We start from the raw sequence: 20,845 nt of genomic DNA, 5'->3' as shown, positions 1-20,845 counted from the left end.
AAGGCCGGGCGCGGTGGCTCAAGCCTGTAATCCCAGCACTTTGGGAGGCCGAGACGGGCAGATCACGAGGTCAGGAGATCGAGACCATCCTGGCTAACATGGTGAAACCCCGTCTCTACTAAAAAATACAAAAAACTAGCCAGGCGAGGTGGCGGGCGCCTGTAGTCCCAGCTACTCGGGAGGCTGAGGCAGGAGAATGGCGTGAACCCAGAAGGCGGAGCTTGCAGTGAGCTGAGATCCGGCCACAGCACTCCAGCCTGGGTGACAGAGCGAGACTCCGTCTCAAAAAAATAAAAAATAAAAAAAGATATGGGTCAATCACTTTGAGATGCTCAATTCTAGATACTCATCCCTGGCCAAATACTCACTCTTTTCATTGAAGACTATTACATTAGACACCTTTCCCAAGTAGGCCCATTCTCTTCTCTTCAGATGCTCACTCCTGTGTGCTCGAGCAGCAAGCTCTTGCTTTACACAACCCTAGCATATAAGTCATCACTCAGCACTCAGGACACCAGGTATTTATAGACCTTTCTTCCCATTAAATGTTGGCCCCTTTCAAAGCATTAGTGGATTATTTTCCTACTCCCTTCCATCCAGCCCTTTGGTGACTAATTTTTTAGCTTGAAATTAAGAAGGTGTTAAGTAAGTGGTTTTTGAAGAATTAATCTATGAATGAAGGATTAATATAAATTATGTTTATTTCTTCCTCTAAAATAGCCAGAGGTTTTGTTCTCCTAACTATGATGATTTCAAGTAATTGGTAACATTTTCTTATTATTCTTGTTTGGGAATATCAGGAGATATTATCTCATAATTTAAAGTGGGGTTGACATACATAATGTACTTTAGGGATGGGACAACCTATTCTTAAGAGAAAATAACCATATTTCTTTGAAGCTTTAGAGGATAAGCATATTCTTTGATAGTCTCAAATTATAATATACAAAAGACTAAATAGACTATTTCAGGAACTTACTATGTATGTATGTTCATATGTCTGATAGTAACAGCAAAAAATAAAAAGTGTTAATTTTCAACTTTTTGAGAAATGTGTTAATATTTTCTGCTTCACATATATAATAAGACATGTTATAAGAAATATCAAAATAGTACAGAGTTCAGGAGTGAAGAAATACAAAACAATGCTAGTTCAACCAATAATACCAATAATTGCCTGGAGAGATTGGAGAAAACAAAGTAAAGAAAACATGAATGCAAATTTATATCAATATGGTTACATGAAAACATGGTGGTCAGATGAAAATAGTGGAAAAAACAAGTAAAAATTAGAAATTAAAAAATCACAGAGGAAGAGATATAGATTAGTAACACATACATGAGAAACAATCAGGGATTTTCATTGTCAATAAATTACTTTGCAGTTACAAGAAATCAGTATATGTCTTCCTTTGAAGTGTTGCACTTCAAAATAGGGAAATCCTACATCCCTTATCCTTCACGGATAAAACTAAATATGGATCATTGTTTTCTGTTCTGGCCTTGATATTTTAATGACATCATAGAGGGAAAAAGGTTTAAAGGCAAGTAATTAGGATTTTGAAGGTTCACATAAAGATGGTTCAAAGAAATGAGAAAATCATATTTGGAAACAGACATTTGATGCATGGACCTAGAGAAATTTCTATGACCGAGGAATAGAAATTACAAAGACAAAGAGTTCAACTTGATATAAATAATTCTATAACAATCAAACTTGTTTGATTCAGTTTTTATTAACTTGAGCTGTTCAATACAAAGGAAGGGTGACCACTCCTTGGAAGACTTAGCGTTTTCTATATTGTCATAATTTGACACTTGGTCATTTACAACACAGCATAAGGCAAAGAGGTAAAAATAACAATAACACACAAATGCACACACTGAGAAGTGTCTCCTAAGGAAAGTGTATCTCTGTATAGAGAAAGCATTTTGGCCTGTAGAAAGCCTTTGAGTGTTATCCTGGAGTTTGAGAGGAGGAGTATAAAAAAGATTAGTATCTCCAGACTACCAAGTGAGAAGAACTTGGCATTTATTTAAATAACTTAGGAAAGTGAGTAAAATATAGAAATTACAGAGAAAGTGAGAGATAAGAGAGTCCTCTGAACTGGCATGAACCCAGGTACTGCATGCAATGAAGGGGCCAGAGTAAAATCTTTGGTGGTTTGGTAGCTGAAAATATAGACAGAAGTTACCTGATGTTTAGTTTGTGGTGTTCACATGATGCATTCATCCCTTCAGTCTCAAGTCTGGATTCAAACCTATTGTCCACACAGACTGACAGATGAGAATGCTGGCACATTTTTATTTTGTTTGTGGAAATATGGGAAGGAGTTATATAGTTCTCATAAAGAGGTGAAGTTTAGGTTGACAATCATGCAGTTCAGAAGTAAAAGACTTGAGGGCCAGCAAGATTTTTCAATAAACTGAAAGGGATTTTATATGAGCTGATGCTTTTCCAGGGATTCACAGAACACATGGAGAAGGCTTTGAGTTTCTCATTGCTTGAAATTTTGGAAAGTGGGTTGATTTCAAATAAAGTTAACTCTGATAGAGAAAAAGGAAACCCCAATTGTCACCTGTAGGCACTGAACAAATACTTGTTGAGTTGATGAATCTCTATATAAAGCAAAACCATTGCAAATGGGCAGACTAGATTAATTCCCACAAAGGGCTCAAACATTTCTTCCTTCTGATTGGCCCCAAAGTGACTCACTATTGTTTTTTAGCCCAAAAATATTTGCCAATGTAAATTTAAGAAAAAAATTAAGATTTTCATGACAGGTAGATTTTCAAGGAGAAAACTATAAAATTCTTATTATACATTTCTTCACCCAAACTTAGAAACTTACTTGGTAAAAATCAGTTCATCTCCTATCAAATAGTGTGATGACACCTCCCTCCCCAGGAATAATACAAGGATTAAATCAAATGACTCATGTAAGCAGTCAGTATGGGGTCACATTGTCTGGACTGCAATTTTAACTGGTGTAAATGAATAATGAGTGTCATTCTTACAATTCGAACATAAGCACAGCAAGTGGTTATTATATCATATATCTATTTAAAATAGTATGGCCTATAATGTAGCACTTGCTTTAAACAGTTCCAAAAGTACTAAATTTTCAGCAATTAAATACATGTAAAGCACATGGCTCGTGGCACTTAGTATGCTCTCAAAAAGAACAGCTGTTGTTACAATTTGATTGATATAAAATTAGTAATGCCATTTTATAATAATTACAATCATTGTTTTCATTTTAAACTAATAGAAAAATATACAGAAATGGAAAGAATATTAAAGCTAATATTGAATTTAAATCTGATTATATAAAAATCAAGAAATCACTGTCTAAGTGTCTACAGGTCAAGGTTGAAAGGTTTTCTACATAGTTTGATGTCTACCCACTAACATCCCTATTAAACAAGAAAAGCATTTAAAAGTTTGTTGCATGCCTTCTCCAAAGGTAGTAAAATTAATTAGGGAGATGTGCAGGCTGCTGATTCATTTGATTACATGTTACTACCTAAAGTGTAAAATTTCCTTGCTAGGTCTGTTGCCTAAAGGAGTTTTGGTTGATTCATCACCTCTTTCACTCACAGGGTAGATCATTGCAAATGACTTTATTGACCCATGGTTTGGTTCAGCATCATATGCTCCAGTGAACCAAGCAATAAACAGCTGCTAAGTGCAGGTGAGAAGTCATCATGGAAAATTCAAGAACTGAATCAGCATACTCTCTGCCATCAGGCTTCCGTGCTGTCACAGATTTCTGAATTTCTTATTTGACACGGATAATTTTTAAAGGGACTTATCCTAGAATACTGTATCTTTCTATGGACTTTCATGACTTTTAAACAGTCATGGAGGGTGCTGTCTTTTTAGAACCCAAATTCCAGATACCTAGATTGTTAGTCATAATTATATTACACTTTTAGTGATGTAATACATGTCGATGAAAATTTCAAGCCAAATAAAACTGTGATAAAGTAGCATATAATATTTAAGAATTGAAAAAGTATGTCAGAAATCATCTAAGGACTTTAACCCCTGCCCTGGCCCCCAACACACACACACACACACACACACACACACACACACGTACATTCATAAATCCATTAAGACTCAAAGGTAATTCAAGAGCAGAGAGATTCAGAGTGGAGAAATCTCAGCTGATATCAGCTGCTTCTACCAAGTAGTATTATCAGCTTCTTCTAGTTAGAAATAGCTTGACCTTCATGACAGCTCTTCTATTTAGAGCTGGTTTAAGTCTCTCTTCTACTTGACTAAGTGTAGGGTGAATTGGAAATTATGCTTTATTGTTGTCATAGGTACATAACAAATGTTTGTTAAGTAGGGGAATGAATTAAAGAGTAAATTCTTAAGTTACATGTAATATTATGAGAATGAGAAGACAAGCCACAGACTGCAAGAGAATATATTCAAAAGACATATTTCAAAAAGGACTATTATCCAACATACACAATACATCCTAAAAGTCAGCAGTATGAAAATTAACAAACTGAAAAAAAAATCCTTAAAAGACCTGAACAGATGTCTCAACAAAGAAGATAGATAGTAATATAAAGCAATGCTCCATATCATATATCATTAGAGAAATGCAGATTAAAGTAATGAGATACTGCTATACATGTGTTAGAATGGCCAAAATTCAGAACTTTGACAATATTGAATGCCGACAAGGATGTGAACAACAGAAACTTACATGTTTTGCTATGGGGGGACATAAATTGCATAGCCCTGTTGGAAGACAGTTGGCCAGTTTTTTACAAAACTAAGCAAATCTTACCTTACAATCTAGAGTCATGTTCTTTGGTACTTACCCAAATAAGTTGAAAATTTACATCCACACAAAAAACTGCACATGGATGTTTATAGCAGTATTATTCATAATTGTCAAACCTTGTAAGGAAGCAAGATATCCTTCAATAGATGAGTGGAAAAATAAGTTGTGGTGCATGAGGACAATGGAATATTTTTCCATGCTATAAAGAAATGAGCTGTCAAACCAAAAAGACATGGAGCAACCTTAAATTTATCTTACTAAGTGAAAGAAACCAATCTGACAAGGCTAGATATTGTATGATTCCAATTATAAGAAATGCTGAAAAAGACAAAACTATGTAGTCAGAAAAAGATCAGTAGTCGCCAGGGGTAAGGGTGGAAGGAGAAATGAATAGGTCAAGCCTAGAAGATTTTTTTTAGGGCAGCTCAACTATTCTGTATGATACTATAATAGTGAATACATGTCATTATATATTTGTCAAAACCCATAGCATGTACAGCACTAAGAGTAAATTCTAAAAAATAAAGTCTATTCAAAAGATTAAAAAAACTAAATGCAATAAAAATGGTTTTCTTAGTTGAAATAGTTCCAGGTTCATGACTGAATATTATGTATGAAACTGATTTTTTTCTGCCTCATAATGTCTTCATTATTATTTCAGTATCTAAAAGAATTCCAAAAAGTTCTAAACAAATGACATCCTGCATTTTGTATTTGAAAATATCAATTCTATGGTATTATGCTAAGAGCTGCCTCACAAGTTCCAAATCAAATAGGCTATTATGAACAAAAAAGTGTATGCAATAAATTTTACAGCAATATTCAAAGGTATTGCAATAAAATTTTGAAAAGTTTAATTATAAAATTCATAGACATAGTCTCACAAAACCAGAGATCTATAATAGAAAAGAAAATAGGTGACCTACTTTGTACATTCACAAATCCAAAGGGCAAGATAATTTAGTGGGAATTGATTTTTCACTTAAAATAGTTAATATATGTAATAAACTCTTGAAAATGGAAATAGAAATTAGTATCAAGAGTTTTAAAGTTGCTTGGGGACAAGGAGAAATATGAGTTTAGTACTACACACAAAGGAATACAGGATATTAGTGTTCAATAATGCCTAAAGAATCTTCCCAGAATATGAGAATATTTGAGAAAACATTTCAAGACAATCTCATGTACCTATGTTACTAAGCAAAATGTGGAATGGGGTTAGTAAACATTTTAATAATATGATATATATAAAGGCATGGTTGCCAAAAATTAATTGATCTGAATACTGTATATGATAAAAATGTGTTTCATCTGCATTTAGTATTATGATGTTAAATAGAATTAACTAGAACTTTATATTCTAATACAGTTTATAATCATTATTAAAATGCTATAATTACTGTCTTGTAATATTTTGTTCTCCTAACAGTAGTATTTGACCAGCCCCTCCCCAAAACAAAACAAAACTGTGCTTTTATTCTTTTCTTTGTAGATTTAAAACAGTGTAGTGGAACAAAACATTATTGAGTAATTTTCTTAATTTAAAATTAAAACAATATGGAAAGGCATAGGCATAATATTTAATATGGATAAAGCAATTAGGTTTAAATCATAGAATAAGTTTGTTTAGCACTTCTACATCTTTAGTATGGCTATGAACCACCTGAAGATAATGTTAAAATGTATATACTGATTCAGTTAATGCTGGTGTATTTCTATCATTTTTAACAAGCTCCTAGTTAATGTCAATTCTACTGGCATATAGATCATACTTTTAGAAGGTAGGGTTTTTTTTAGCATGGTAAACTAACTAACCTAGATCATCTTTTTCCATAACACATGGAAAACTTAACTCCAAAAGTATCAGTAAGATCTGACTCACACTGAGTTAATCATTACTCTAGGAGTTATAACATGACAGCAAAAAAAAGCATAAATGTCTCTGCAACGAATAATATATTTTATTTTCAATTACTTCGCAGTTGAAAAATAGAGGATGGGGCAGAGTGAGAAAAAGTATATTGGTGTCAACAGAAATGTTGACATATGTGAGAGCTCATAAATGAAACTATCATCTAAGTACAATAGCAAAAGTCTGAAATTTACAAGTTAAAATGTAGACAAACAATTGCTTCTTGTGTGATCAGCATTTTGAAGCACAGTTTTAAGCTTTACAGAATAGGAATACACTTTTATACTTTTGCATAGCCAGGAATAGAATGACTTCTTAATCTTCCCCAATTAAATTGTTGACAATAAGTTCAACTTGTTTTTTGTGTTTTTTAAAATAAATAAAATTTAGGAAGGAAACTACTTAAATGTCAATAATTTTTTAAAAATTAGTGTTTATGAGTTTTAAAATCTTCTACTGCTGCAGTTCAAGTACCCATTCACAGGCCCAAATCAAAACAACTGTTTGTGACAAATCTAAAGTGTACTTAGTATGCACAAATTACTAACTGGTATGTTAGAGAGCTCTATTGCTTAGGTAACTCATTTCTTTACATTACCTGTAGTACCATAGTAGTCACAAAAGAGCTCCTTAAACTCATATTATTAGCCAAAACAAAATGGGGCTCTGATCTTGAGGCTAACATTTGAAATTAAATAAACTAGTAGAGAAGCCTTTGTATGATATATTCGCCACAGTAACCTCTAGTTATAGAAGGAACCCATGGCAAGTTTAATCTATGACTATCAATGTTTAATTAATAGTCTATCTTTTGGTCAAATTAGATCATGTTAGATCAAATTAGATCATGTTACCCCATGATTTAAAAACTATTAAAGATTTATCACTCACAACATGTATTTTCCTTAGCATAGTAATAATTCTATACTTCCACAATCGGTTCACCTATCTCTCCAGGGCCCATACCTCCCGCTTCCACATAACGACCTTACATTTCAGCCATGGTGAACAACATGCAATTTTCACAGCCCTCCATAATCATTCTTAATATCCTCCCTCTTCCCAAAATTATTTCTTGCATAATTATCACTATTTATTTATTTATTTATTTATTTATTTTAGATGGAGTTTCACTCTGTCACCCAGGCTGGAGTGTATTGGTGCAATCTCTGCTCACTGCAACCTCCACCTCCCGGGTTCAAGCAGTTCTCCTGCCTCAGGTTTCTGAGTAGCTGGGACTACAGGCACATGCCACCATGCCAAGCTAATTTTTTGTATTTTTAGTAGAGATGGGGTTTCACCATGTTGGCCAGGCTGGTCTTGAACTCCTGACCTCAGGTCATCTGCCTGCCTGCGCCTCCCCAACTCACCATTTTAAATACAACACAAATATCAAGTGTTCTGGAATCGTTTTTCATATTTAGCAATGAACAAGGCAAAGTTAATTTCTTCTTTATTGTCTCTTCCCTTTTGCATAACATCTTGCATCTATAAACATTTTAGCAGTAATTAAATGCTGTATTACTTTTGCCATTTTAGAGGGAAGAAAATTTTGTGAGGCTTCCATTTGGTTCTTTATCCCATAATATCTCTGTAAGGGTCAGAGATCTAATGGAAAGACATTGCCATTAGCCCATTATTCTTATATTAAGTATAGTTTCAGGAAGTAAGGAAAGAATTGTGATGTAGTTTAACAAAATAACTGAGTTCATTATGATTTAAATATAGGGCAAAACTTTATATAACACATGACCACCATAATCACTCACTTTGGGAGATCACAGTATATTTTGGGTCACCAGAAATTAGCACCACTTCAAAGTTAGTGAGTGTATTTTAAAAATTGATATATTTTTTCTCCTTCATGTATGGTCACCCTAGTGAGTCACCATAGGTTCCTTTGAAGAAGGATTTGGAGGAATTTTACAATGTATCCCCGATACAGAATAGCTCTTCTTTACTCAAGGGAATCCACCATCCCAGTTAATTAAGTTGTTCCAGATACATGTGAACTGGCCTTGTTTTGAGAACTGGTTAAGGGACCATGATTTTTCATTATGGGAACTCAAGTCAGGTTTCTGACCATAGACCGAAAGTTGTTGTTGTTGTTGTTGTTGTTGTATATACTCAGTAAAATTTTAGTAGAAAGAGTATAATCCATTGGCTAACAGCAAAGATCCTTGCAAGTAAAATCCTGATTACTGCTTAGTTCCTGCTGCTTATCTGGTAAGTGCAAAATCTTAGCTGTAGTGGTTAATTAAGCCTTGCTCCTTGGCTTCTATTCCTCTGGAATCTCTCCATCTTCATTGATATCAGGAAGCCCATATCAATGGTGGCATCTCCCACCATCACATCTTGACTGCTGTGGAGGGCACTACAAAATGTTTAAATTGGTGCTTGAAATATTCTGGCACTCTCACCTTTACTTATTTGTTAGTGCCTTTGTGAGTGGAATATTCTGAGACCTCTAGGTTGGAGAGAAGTGAAAGAGAGTGAGGAGTGAGCCTGCAAATAATCTGTTCCAACTTTCCTGTCTTCCTGAGGCTTTGCGTTCTTCCCTCTATGTTATGATAAAACAAAAAAAAGTTCCAGCATTTTAATCTTCTAGAATGTAGGTCATTGTTGAACACACTTTTCTGTCAACTAACCAACTAAGACCTTAGTGCTATTTTCAGGTATGCAAGCAACCCTATTAAATATAGATCTCTGGTAGGTACACCCACACTGAAGAATGTGGCCCAGTCCCGTATTATATTTTGTCATCTTTTGTTTAATTCTCTTAAAACCTAGTACCACACACAATTCCCTGATTTTTGCTGAAATCAATTAACAAAATATTGCAAATATTTTGAAGTGCCAGGTAATTCCTCCTGGGCCAGATTTTATACATATTCTAGAAAAGGCTGAGCACTGACTCTAATTAGTGAGGTTAGGAGATACTACGGGCATGACTAAATCTGGAAGAAAATGGGCTACCTTTGTAGGGCAAGTACCTCAGGTGATTTACTCCAGATCATCAATAGAAGGCCAGGCTACAATACTCAGAGGAAGCAGAGGAAGGAGGCTTCTGTTGCTGGCAAGAGACTCAGTTGTTTCAAATTTCTCAGTGTAACCCAAACCCACGCAGATGGCCTTAAAAGTTTTCTGATTCTCTTGATTATAATTTTTTTTTTTTTTTTTTTTGAGACGGAGTCTCGCTCTGTCGCCAGGCTGGAGTGCGGTGGCACGATCTCAGCTCACTGCAACCTCCGCGTTCCAGGTTCATGTGATTCTCCTGCCTCAGCCTCTCAAGTAGCTGGGAGTACAGATTCGTGTCACTATGCCCAGCTAATTTTTTTTTTTTTTTTTTTTGTAGTTTTAGTAGAGATGGAGTTTCACCAAGTTGGCCAGGATGGTCTCGATCTCCTGACTTCGTGATCCAACTGCCTCTGTCTTCCAAAGTGCTTGGATTAATAGGCGTGAGCCACCACACCTGGCCTGATTCTCTTGATTTAAAGCCAGGAGCTTGCTTACGTGTGTGATTTTTTTGGCTTGTTTGCTGATATTTTTAATCTGTAAGCCGTCAAATGCAATTAAAACGATGATTTCATCTTATAGTCTTGTAATCACCATGATGAACGAAGAGTGAAAGGCAGTTACCACTTGGTTACACGAGCTTTGCTTTAGAAGGCCCATACCACAAATAAACGTAGCTGGCTATCTGAGAAGTTGGAAAAGCGATTGCATGCTATAGATTACTAGTACTCCAATTACAATTAGCAAATTGTTCAATACTGTATTTAAGGCCAAATGCCATGATCAAAGCAAGTCCCTGGACCCAATGTTGGTAACCCACCCATTTTGTGTTATCAACTCTCCTTTATTCACTTCAAGCATGAACTCTTTATTCAGTCAGGACTGAGTCAGGCAAACAGAAAGCACAGCAGTTATTTCAATAGAATATTTAATATATTTCTTAGAAGACTGAAAATAAAGAAGGAAACAGCGAGGTAGCACGTATTTTAAATGTTGGAAGCAGCCACCATCCCTAGGGCTGGGAGAACAAAAGAGACTTCCTTGGTTCTGTTTCTATGATCTTTTAGATTCAAATAAATGCTTTTTAGAAAGTGACATAAACTTTCAATTTACACTCTCCATGTTGAAGTACATTTTTCACCTTTTTTTTAACAAACGACTTTGAAATGTTTTGTTTTCCCAATGACAGCTACTTATTGAGAATATGAGAACCTGAAAGATGGAGAAGGAGCCCCATGGAGCAATGGAATAAGCAGTGCCTGCTGGTGCTGTAACCAATGAGGTGGCACAGTGAGGCTAGTTTTAGGAATACTAGCAACAGCTGGAAACCAGAAGCAACTGCTTCTGGAATTACCCACTGCTGTGGAGGTGAAGAGCATTATGAGGTCAGGCTGACAAGGGAAGCAAACAGAAAAGAAAGAGGAAGGTGCTTTTTTTCCCATCCTGCTTTGCAACTCTATATAGTACTCTCTTGGCAGATCCTAATGAGTAGCAAGCTGGAAAAGGAGAAATGTTCTTTCAAGAGCCTCAGTCCCAGTCCAGCATCATAGAAGAGAGTGGCCCATTTAAACACAAAAGACAACAGTTTAATGACTGGGACAGTTTTCTTCCTTGTTTACTAGATGGAGAATGCCTAATCTGTTTTTATTCATCTTTGCAGCCACTTGAATAATTAAGAATAAAATGTCATATCTAGGACATGTTCAGCAAATATTTCTTGGATGGTTGAATGAAGGTTAGGAAGAAGATAGTTTAGATCACATTTTCAAGAACTGTGAATTTAGAAGCACTGAGTGTAAATATGAGTCCTGCTGTTGTTCATGTCTGTGATTTTGTCAGTCACTCTTCTAAGCTTGTTACCTCTAGAACCTCACTGAACCTGTAGATTAGCCCTATAAGGTATATGCCATTATTATAAAGACGACAAACACAGGCTGACAAATGTTAAAAGCCTTCTCTAAGGTTCTGGAGTGAATGTGGCAATTTAACACAGTGTTAAAGAAAATGAGCTTGAGAGATAGAAGGACCTGGATTTGAAACCCAATGACCTACTCTCTTTTTCCCTCTATCAAAGGAATTTTATAATTGGGCTTCAAAAATTCCTTTTGGAAAATCTTCAGCATTCTCAGTGATAATGTTGCTGCTATGGGTGAAAATGTTCTGTTCTCATTTAGATTGAAGGAAAACTTTATTGAGTAATGTTTTTGACAACACATTGGTTAGTTTTTGAGTTCAAGTCAAGGAGTTAAATATATTGATTTATGACAGAAGCACTCAATAACTAGGTGGTAGAAATGATACCCTAAGTACCTCTGCCAGCCAACAACTAAACTTTATGAAAAAGAATATTTAAAGCAAACATAAATTATTAAATGAATGTCAAGAGTGGAGATTTTCAGAATATGCTAGAATATTCTAGAATATGCTAGAATATTCACTAGAAAAAATATGCTAACATACATATCCACATGCAGAGACAGAGATGGCAACTGACAGAAAATTATGGCATTTTAAATACAATTCCTATCTATTCCTTTGAGGACCACTAAACATCTTGAGAAACTGGTAATCTTATTTATGCTTCGTTCACTCATTTGTCTGTGTATTGTTTCAAGAGTCCTTCCAAAATGTAATTAGTCTGTGAGCAAGCTAGTGCAATCCTTTCCTCCAATATTAACATATTTTAAATTCAAATAAATGCACCAAAGGGGGGCATAAGCAAATCTCGAATTTGGATTTTCTTCCTTAAAGAGCTTTCTCTCACCAAGTACTTTACATTTTGTTTCTAAGGGATATCTAATCATATTCACTGCATAATGCACCCATATTCATCTCTAACACTTTCTATTTTGAAGGGGCTTATACACATTAACCCACCTATTATACTATAACTGCATGCTGCTTTCATGAGTAGGCAGGAAAACAGCTGCAGAGCAGTTAAGTGGGATGCCTACAAGTCGTGTACATACCCACCTTCCTATAATATTAGAACATGAGACTTTAACCAACTACATTGCCCTCCATTTTAAATGAAAAGAAAAGGAGAATGGACGGGAAAAGAAAGTCAGAGACATTAAAACATTTTCAAAATCATTTATACAGCTTGTACTTCTAGCCAATATTTTGAATTATTCCTTCAAATAAACATAGCCAGGCGCGGTGGCTCATACCTGTGATCCCGGCACTTTGGTAGGCCAAGGCAGGTGGATCACAGGGTCAAGAGTTTGAGACCAGCCTGGCCAATGTGTGGAAACCCCCTCTCTACTGAAAATACAGCCATCGCATTACTGGGTATATACCCAAAGGATTATAAATCATGCTGCTATAAAGACCGGGCACACTTATGTTTATTGTAGCACTATTCACAATAGCGAAGATTTGGAATCAACCCAAATGTCCATCAGTGACCGACTGGATTAAGAAAATGTGGCACATATACACCATGGAATACTATGCAGCCATAAAACAGGATGAGTTAGTGTCCTTTGTAGGGACATGGATGCAGCTGGAAACCATCATTCTCAACAAACTATCGCAAGAACAGAAAACCAAACATGCATGCACATTCTCACTCATAGGTGGGAATTGAACAGTGAGATCACCTGGACACAAGAAGGGGAACATCACACACCGGGTTCTATTGTGGAGAGGGGGGAGGGGTGACGGATGGCATTAGGAGATATACCTAATGTAAATGATGAGTTAATGGTTGCAGCACACCAACATGGCACATGTATACATATGTAACAAACCTGCATGTTGTGTATATGTACCCTAGAACTTAAAGTATAAAAAAAAAAAAAATTAGCTGGGCATGGTATAATCCCAGCTCCTTAGGAGGCTGAGGCAGAAGAGTTGCTTGAACCTGGGAGGTGGAGGTTGCAGTGAGCCAAGGTTGCACCACTGCACTCCAGTCTGGGCAACAGAGCAAGACTTAATCTCAAAACAACAACAACAACAAAGAACTCTTACCATATGACCTAGAAACCATGCTCATTGGTATTTACCCAAATGAGCTGAAAACTTACATATATACAAAAGACTGAAGATTAATGCTTATAGCAGCTTTATTTGATTGTCAAAACTTGGTAGCAACCAAGAGAACCTTCAGTGGACGAATGAATAAAGAAACTGTGGCTCATCCATGTGATAGAGAATAATATTCAGCAATGAAAAGAAATGAGCCTTCAAACCATAAAAAGATATTGAAGAACTTTAAATGCATGTTGATAAAGAAAAGCAAATCAGCAAAACCTACTTACCGTATTCCAACTACATGACATTCTGAGAGACAAAACTATAGATATATTAACAGATCAGTGCTTGTCAGGTGTTATGGAGAAGGAATTGAGGAAAGCATGACTAGGTGGTGCACAGGAGAATTGAACGGCAGTGAAACTGTTCTGTCTGATATTATAAATGTGGATATATCTCATTATATGTTTGTCAAAATTTATATAATATATGTTACAGAGAGTCAACTCTAATATAAACTATGAACTTAAGTTAATAATGGTGAATCAATAATGGTTCTTCCATTGTAACAAATACACCACACTAATGCAAGATGTTAATCATAAGGAAAACTGGCAGAGATGGGAGGATGACTGGTACATAGGAGCCCTCTTCTTTTCCATCATTTTTTGTAAAGCTGAAACTGATTTGAAAATAAAGTCTGTTTATTAAAAAAAATAAATTATGTGCCATAGATGTTTGAAACCCATTTGCTTTGCCTGCCATAAAACGATGTTAGCTATACATCATGCCTCACTACTGGATCTTCTCTCATTTTATTTCTGCCAAGGATGGGTGAGAATGGATAACTTTTAACCTATGAGTGACATTAGTATATCTGGTAGACAGGTAAAAACACTCACTCTCTTTTACACCTTATTCATATTATGATTAATAAAATCATGTTCTAATCTGATCCGTTATCTTCCTCTATTCTCAGTAACTTGGGCCAAAATCCTCTCATTCACAAGTTAGAGTGACTGCAGTTTAGTAAACAGCAGGGCTGGCTCAAGGATGAAGGTACATGACTCAAGACAGAGTCCTAATGAACAGGAAATAATGCAACAGAAGAGGCATCCTATGGACCTACCTATCTGAAGTCATATCTAAGCAAATTTAAATGTAAAATAACCAGATATAATGGCAGTGCCCCTCCCTCTCTCTCTCTCTCTCTCTCTCTCCCCCCTCGCCCACCGTGTGTGTGTGTGTGTGTGTGTGTGTGTGTGTGTGTATGTTGGAGTTGGTGGAAGGATCGAATACAGAGAGGATACTTTGAGAAAATAAATGAAAGTTACAGAACACAAATCATGGTACACAGTACAGGTGATTCTATTTCTGTGTTACTCAGACTTTATAAAAACAACTATACCCAGATATACATACACATTCTCATCCAATCATATGCACACATAGTTTCACAAAGACAAATAGGCCAAGGAGTAATTTCGTAGAGAAAACAATTCAGTTCATTGATCATAGCAACAAGAGAGCAAATAGAAACTGACATATACTTTCTAATTATTAACATCATCTAAATCCATTAGATTAAACCCGATAGACATGAGTCCTCTTGTTTCCTTATAAAGCCTGATATCAACCTATTACATTAAAAATTACCCATTTCAGTTAATCATTTTTCTACTTCCCACATCTCTAGAGAGAATTTTCCTCATACTCTGTGAGACATAAAAATATTGCATATTGCATGACTATGATACCTCTACGTCTTTATCATTAAATAGAGAACATCAATATATCCCTATCATTGTTATGATTGTCTCTTGGTTCTTGTCCAAATTTTGCAACATACAAAAGTTTCTATACAGTTGTTACATTTTCATTTAGTTGTCTTATTTTCAATTTTAACCCATCTCCATTTCTGTGCTACTTTAACATAAAAGATTATCTCTTTTTAGAAGACATTAAAGTCCTTAACACATTTTTATTTATGGTTTGCATCAAAACATAGCATCGGAATTCTCACTCAAGTCACATTGCTTAATAGTTAATATTATCAAAATCTAATTTTGTGAAAAAGAACAGCATTACATCATACACCAGTAGATGTGGGATGATTTCCACAGAACTTTGTGTATTGTATATGCTAGTTGCATTCAAAATTCACAATTTTCAGGGTATGTAAATTTTCAAATAGAGAAAAAATAATCCTATATATTTACTCTGAAAACAGGAGATATCTTTACCATTTTCATATTTCCATTTTATTTGAGCAACTGCTTTTCTACACTATTAAGGAGCTATTCAATAAATGATTGAATTCCATGATTCATTGCTTAGAATTCCTCCTTTTCTCTCACTTCTCAAAAGAAATGTCACTCACATTGTGTATGTCTCTTCTTTCTCTTTCCATGAGCTAGCATCATTTGAAAAAAGCTTAGACTGACTAGGTAAGTTACCTATGTATAGACTCATTATTAAATGCTGCATAACACCCAAACAAGTCCTGCAGTAAGAGAAGATCTCCAGCTGCTGTAGAGATGGGATGAATGTGTTTCCACTTACTAAGAAAGTCTACAGTGCAATTCAATATATATGGCTTTCAAAAGTGATAAGGGAAATATCTTTTGTTCTCATAATAAACCCTCCCATGAACCTCTGTGTATATAATGACAACTTTATATAATGCCAGCATACAGTATCTTCTGGAATTTAAAAATGCATTTTCTATGCCTGTGTGGATAGTAAAACATTCTTTTATCTTCAATTCTTCCATGCCTATTTTTGTAAAAGAAAAGAAAAAAAAAGGTAATATTCTCTTTTTAGCTGCCTGCTGATCTCTTCTCCTGAAACCAAACTGCATGGAAGCCACAGTCATTGAGTTTCTGTGCTGTCCCTAGAGATGTGGAAATCATGTAAAGAATGTTTCTTCCCTTAGGTTTGGCCTTATTTTTATATTTCTTATGATACTGTTTGTGTAACATATTATCTTTACATTTGCCTAAAATAGGTCATATTAATATTTCAAGCCATTGTTATTTTCAAAGATTAAGCATTTTATATACAAGAATATTTTAAAGACAGTAAGTTTGAAAAGCATAGGATATATGTCATTTTCCTGTGAAAATAAAGACTTCTTATTGATCTTAAATGTTTCTTTGTGTGGGGATAAGAATAAAGCTACTTTTAAAAGTATTCACATCATAAAAGCAGGGAAAACACTTCAAGAAAGCTCTATAACCTCTTTCAGTGGTTTGATGAGTATAACACAGGAAGAAAGAGCCCCCTAATGGCTCAGATATCTATAAAAACAGAAGAGGTTGTACTTTCTCAATTCTTGTTTAACAATGGCTAAAATGAGTAATCAGGAAAGATACCTGATACTATGGAAGCGAATGGACAGTTGAATAAAAGGTCAACTAGAGCTCTCTCAACAATGTAAACAGCAGTGCGAAACCCTAAAATGAACTGGTGAAGTAAGCTGTTAGGTTTCAGACTGAGGGTGATGCTTACATATGTGACTCCTAGCACACTTGTCTCCCTCAATTATGTTTGCGGAGAAGCACTGATCTGGAAGGCAGGAGACATATTCATTACACAATTGAAAAGTGTGAAATGTTTTTTTAAAACACTTTCTTTTTTCCAGTCATTGACCATTTCCTGTTAATAATAGGGGAAATCAAATTTCTTACAGGAGAAATTACAGAATTTGTAAGAAAACAAAAAAGGGAATCAAAGTAATATTGAGTATAAGCTAAGATGAATGTCCTAGTGCAAGAAGCCCACAGTGCTAAGAAATTACTTTAAAAGTATTTTTGAAGGAAGAATATGCCTATTCACAGAAAGAAAAATTAGCATTGATGTTACATCTACTTATGCTAGAAATTTAATGTTCTCATAAAAACATACACAATGCAATTAGAATTACATTTTTTTTTAAATTGCATATAAGTCAATATGGCCCATAAGTAAGTACCAGGAGGAAACTGAACTGTATAAAACAACTTGGATACTTAAGGTTGTTGCAACAAAAGTATAAAATTTAAAGTAATTTTGTACATTAAACTTAAAAATGAGTAGATTAGTTAAAACAAAGTTATATCCCTGAATGAGATGTCAGATTATTTGCATAAATAAAATGGAATTATTAAAATATAATTTTGAATACAATTATTAAAAGCAATCTTACCATTATAAGCAAAACAACTAAACAAGGTTATAATAGATTTAAAACAAATTCTGTGTGGGAATTTGGCATTATACTGCAACAATATACATAAATATATGATTTACAGTGCCAGTCACCACTCTCAGTTAATGGTTTGGCATTTGTTACCCAAATATGATACATATATATATATATATACACACACACACACACACACACACATATATACACACACACACACACACACATTTTTTTAAACAAATGACTTATTTAAAAACAAAAACATCACTATTCTCTAATACATATCTCTATTTCCTAAGACCAACTGTACTTTCCAAAATTTATACCAACAATTCAGTTATTCACTTCTGATATGATTATATCAATAGAATACCAAGGTAGCTGTAATAATACTTGCATTATTAGGAAGCATCTAAATATCATCTTACATTTAGAAAACAAAACGAACGTCATGAAAATAGTGTTTTCAAACATGCATTTTAATTAAAATATAAATAAGGGTGAATAAAACACACAAAAGCAACTATTTAGAGTATGTATTAATTCTAAATTCAGACATATTGGCTACCACTAAGGTTGGCAATCATGTTCTTGCTTGAAACACTGAACAACATATTAAAAAGTTTTGCCGACTTATCACAGAAAGCAGTTTGTTCTTTGATAAGAAGAGTGACTCAGGAAACTTCACTCAAAAGGACAGTTAGAGCAATTATCAGGGTAAAATATCTCTTAATTAATCCAAAAGCAAATAAATTGACATAAAATGTCACAAACCATTCGAGTTCCAGTAAGCATTAAATAAGTCCTTTCTGTCACAATGTTTTCTCCTTAGCAGTTGATATCTGTGACCTATAAAACTAAGGTCAATCAAATACATCAGGACTGCATTGCCCCAGCTCATTATTTCTAGTCCAACCCATCAATCTCCTCAGATATCATTTAAAAAAACTCTATTCTTCCCAGCAGAGGATATAATATGTGCAAAGTTCCCGTATATTCACAGATGCTTAACCCGCACGTAGCATCACTGTCATGCAAAACATTAATTGATGTTACTGCAGGTAAGTAATGAACTCTAAAATAGCTAAACATCTCCAGAATAATATTTCTTTGCCTTAGCTCAATACTTTCTTAAGCACAAATGCTGATCATCAATAGCCACAATAAGAGGGCAGTCTAATGTCACACCATTTAAGAAATATTGTGTTTGTATTGAAGAGTTAAAATTGCAATCAAAAGACAGATTTAGAAAAAAAAAAAAAAAACCACTAGCAATCACTGAAAAGCATATGATAGCATCTATGTCTGCAGAAAATATAATAATTGATAGATAACATTGTCCTTTCTTGAAATGCTATTATTTACCAAAGTTGCTTAATAGCTAAAACCAATATTTATAAACATATTGTAAGCTTGTCAAAAAAATGTACTTTATAATATAAACTTGGCTTATTTTTCTTCTTTACATGGAGTATCTGCTACAGAAACTTATAATGTAGTGATCTTATTTTTTAGAAAAATCTGTACCTGGAGATTTTTTTAAAAGCAAATATATTAATATAAACACAGTATTCATTTCCATCTTTCTAAATCAACATACTTGTGTATAGAATTTACTTTAATGCATCACTGCAAACTCAGTTTTAAAACATGCAAAGCTATGATGTATTTTGCTGTAAATAATTAAAAGAAATCCAGAGATAAAAATTGAATTTCCTTACCTGGAGCGTGAAACTGTTCCTGTTCAATGCTGGAAGAAAGTAGAACTGGAAAGGGTACTTGATTTTTGTTTTCTTCTCAAAATCTGCTTTAATGATGCAGGAGTAAGATGAGCTATTCCAAGGTGAAGTCTGTTATTTCTTGCTGGAGCTCAGAGCTGACATCCTCTTGTGAAAAGAAAGGCACCTCAGTAAGTTGTTCACTGAGGGAGCTACAGAGCAAGATTATCCGGCACAAGCAGTCACGTAGTGATGCTATAGAACGTGCACTGGCTTCCTCCCCACCTTGCGTTCCTCTCTCTCTCTCCCTCTTTTCTTTTTTTTCTCTCTCTCTCTTTCCTTTTCACCCTGACGCTCGCTCAGCTCTGAGTCTCAGCTTCTGCTGCTGCTGTATAATCAATCTAGCCTGTCTGAAGCTAATAGTCCCCTATTTAACCAGCCAATCAATAGCAAGGATTCCACTGCTAGTCCCAAGAGTCTTTTCCAAGAGTGGTACAAACAATAAGAGTTTTGCCAGCAGTTTAGCCAAGTATTTTTCATTATTTTATCTCCCTTAGAGATAGGGCTTGAGAGGGCAGAGGCTCAAAGCAAGCTTAGTATTACTGCTGATTTTTGCATTTTAAAATTTACCCCTTCTTAACCAGCTGATACTTATAATTATCTTCACCTCCTATCTATTACATATAAAAATTGCTGCAGAGTAGCAATGTGTGATAGGATTTCTCATCCAAATACGTAAGAATATATTCAGTAACAAAATTATATACACTAACAAATGCTTGTTGCTAGAAACAATAATGCCTCCAGTACCCCTTATGAGGAGGATCAGTTAAAGAACACCTCATTATACTGATTTATTTTGAACGTTATCTATTTTATTTTGGAAAATCATGGTAAATAATTTTGTTTCTCCTAAGGAACAAGAGGTGATGTTTGTAGATGTTTTTGAACCAGGGTCTGAGTCAGACTTCAGTGTATAAAACATTTTTTCAATTTTAAAGCATTAATCTATGAAAGGATCCTTCTGAATGTATCAAATAGAGCATTTCACACCTGATTCATCCCTTCAAGGTTAAGAAGATTTTCTTCTTAAAGTGACACATTCATTGCTCAACTGCTGTGACTGACCACAATAAAGAAGCACAAAGCAAACCATTGAAGACCAGGCTGGTTTCTCATTTCCCACATGCTTCCAGGGGGGCAAAAAAGAAAAAAAGAAAAAAGAGAAGAG

At 34.8% G+C, this 20,845-nt stretch overlaps 1 protein-coding gene across 1 annotated transcript in view; it reads right to left on the bottom strand.

Moving 5' to 3' along the window:
- CDH18 (cadherin 18) overlaps positions 1-20,012 on the bottom strand; it is a 1,176,273-nt gene extending 1,156,261 nt beyond the window's left edge. Inside the window, exon 1 of the mRNA XM_017893219.1 lies at positions 19,618-20,012. The gene's annotated coding sequence lies outside the window, so the exon portion shown is untranslated. The remainder of the gene's footprint in view (positions 1-19,617) is intronic.
- Between the last annotated feature and the right edge of the window lie 833 nt (positions 20,013-20,845).

The sequence above is a fragment of the Rhinopithecus bieti genome, unplaced genomic scaffold (genome assembly GCF_001698545.2).
Source record: "Rhinopithecus bieti isolate Rb0 unplaced genomic scaffold, ASM169854v2 scaffold_21891, whole genome shotgun sequence".
Lineage (NCBI taxonomy): Eukaryota > Metazoa > Chordata > Mammalia > Primates > Cercopithecidae > Rhinopithecus > Rhinopithecus bieti.
The sequence above is the reverse complement of the archived record's forward strand: the minus strand, read 5'-3'. Positions and strand labels throughout refer to the sequence as shown.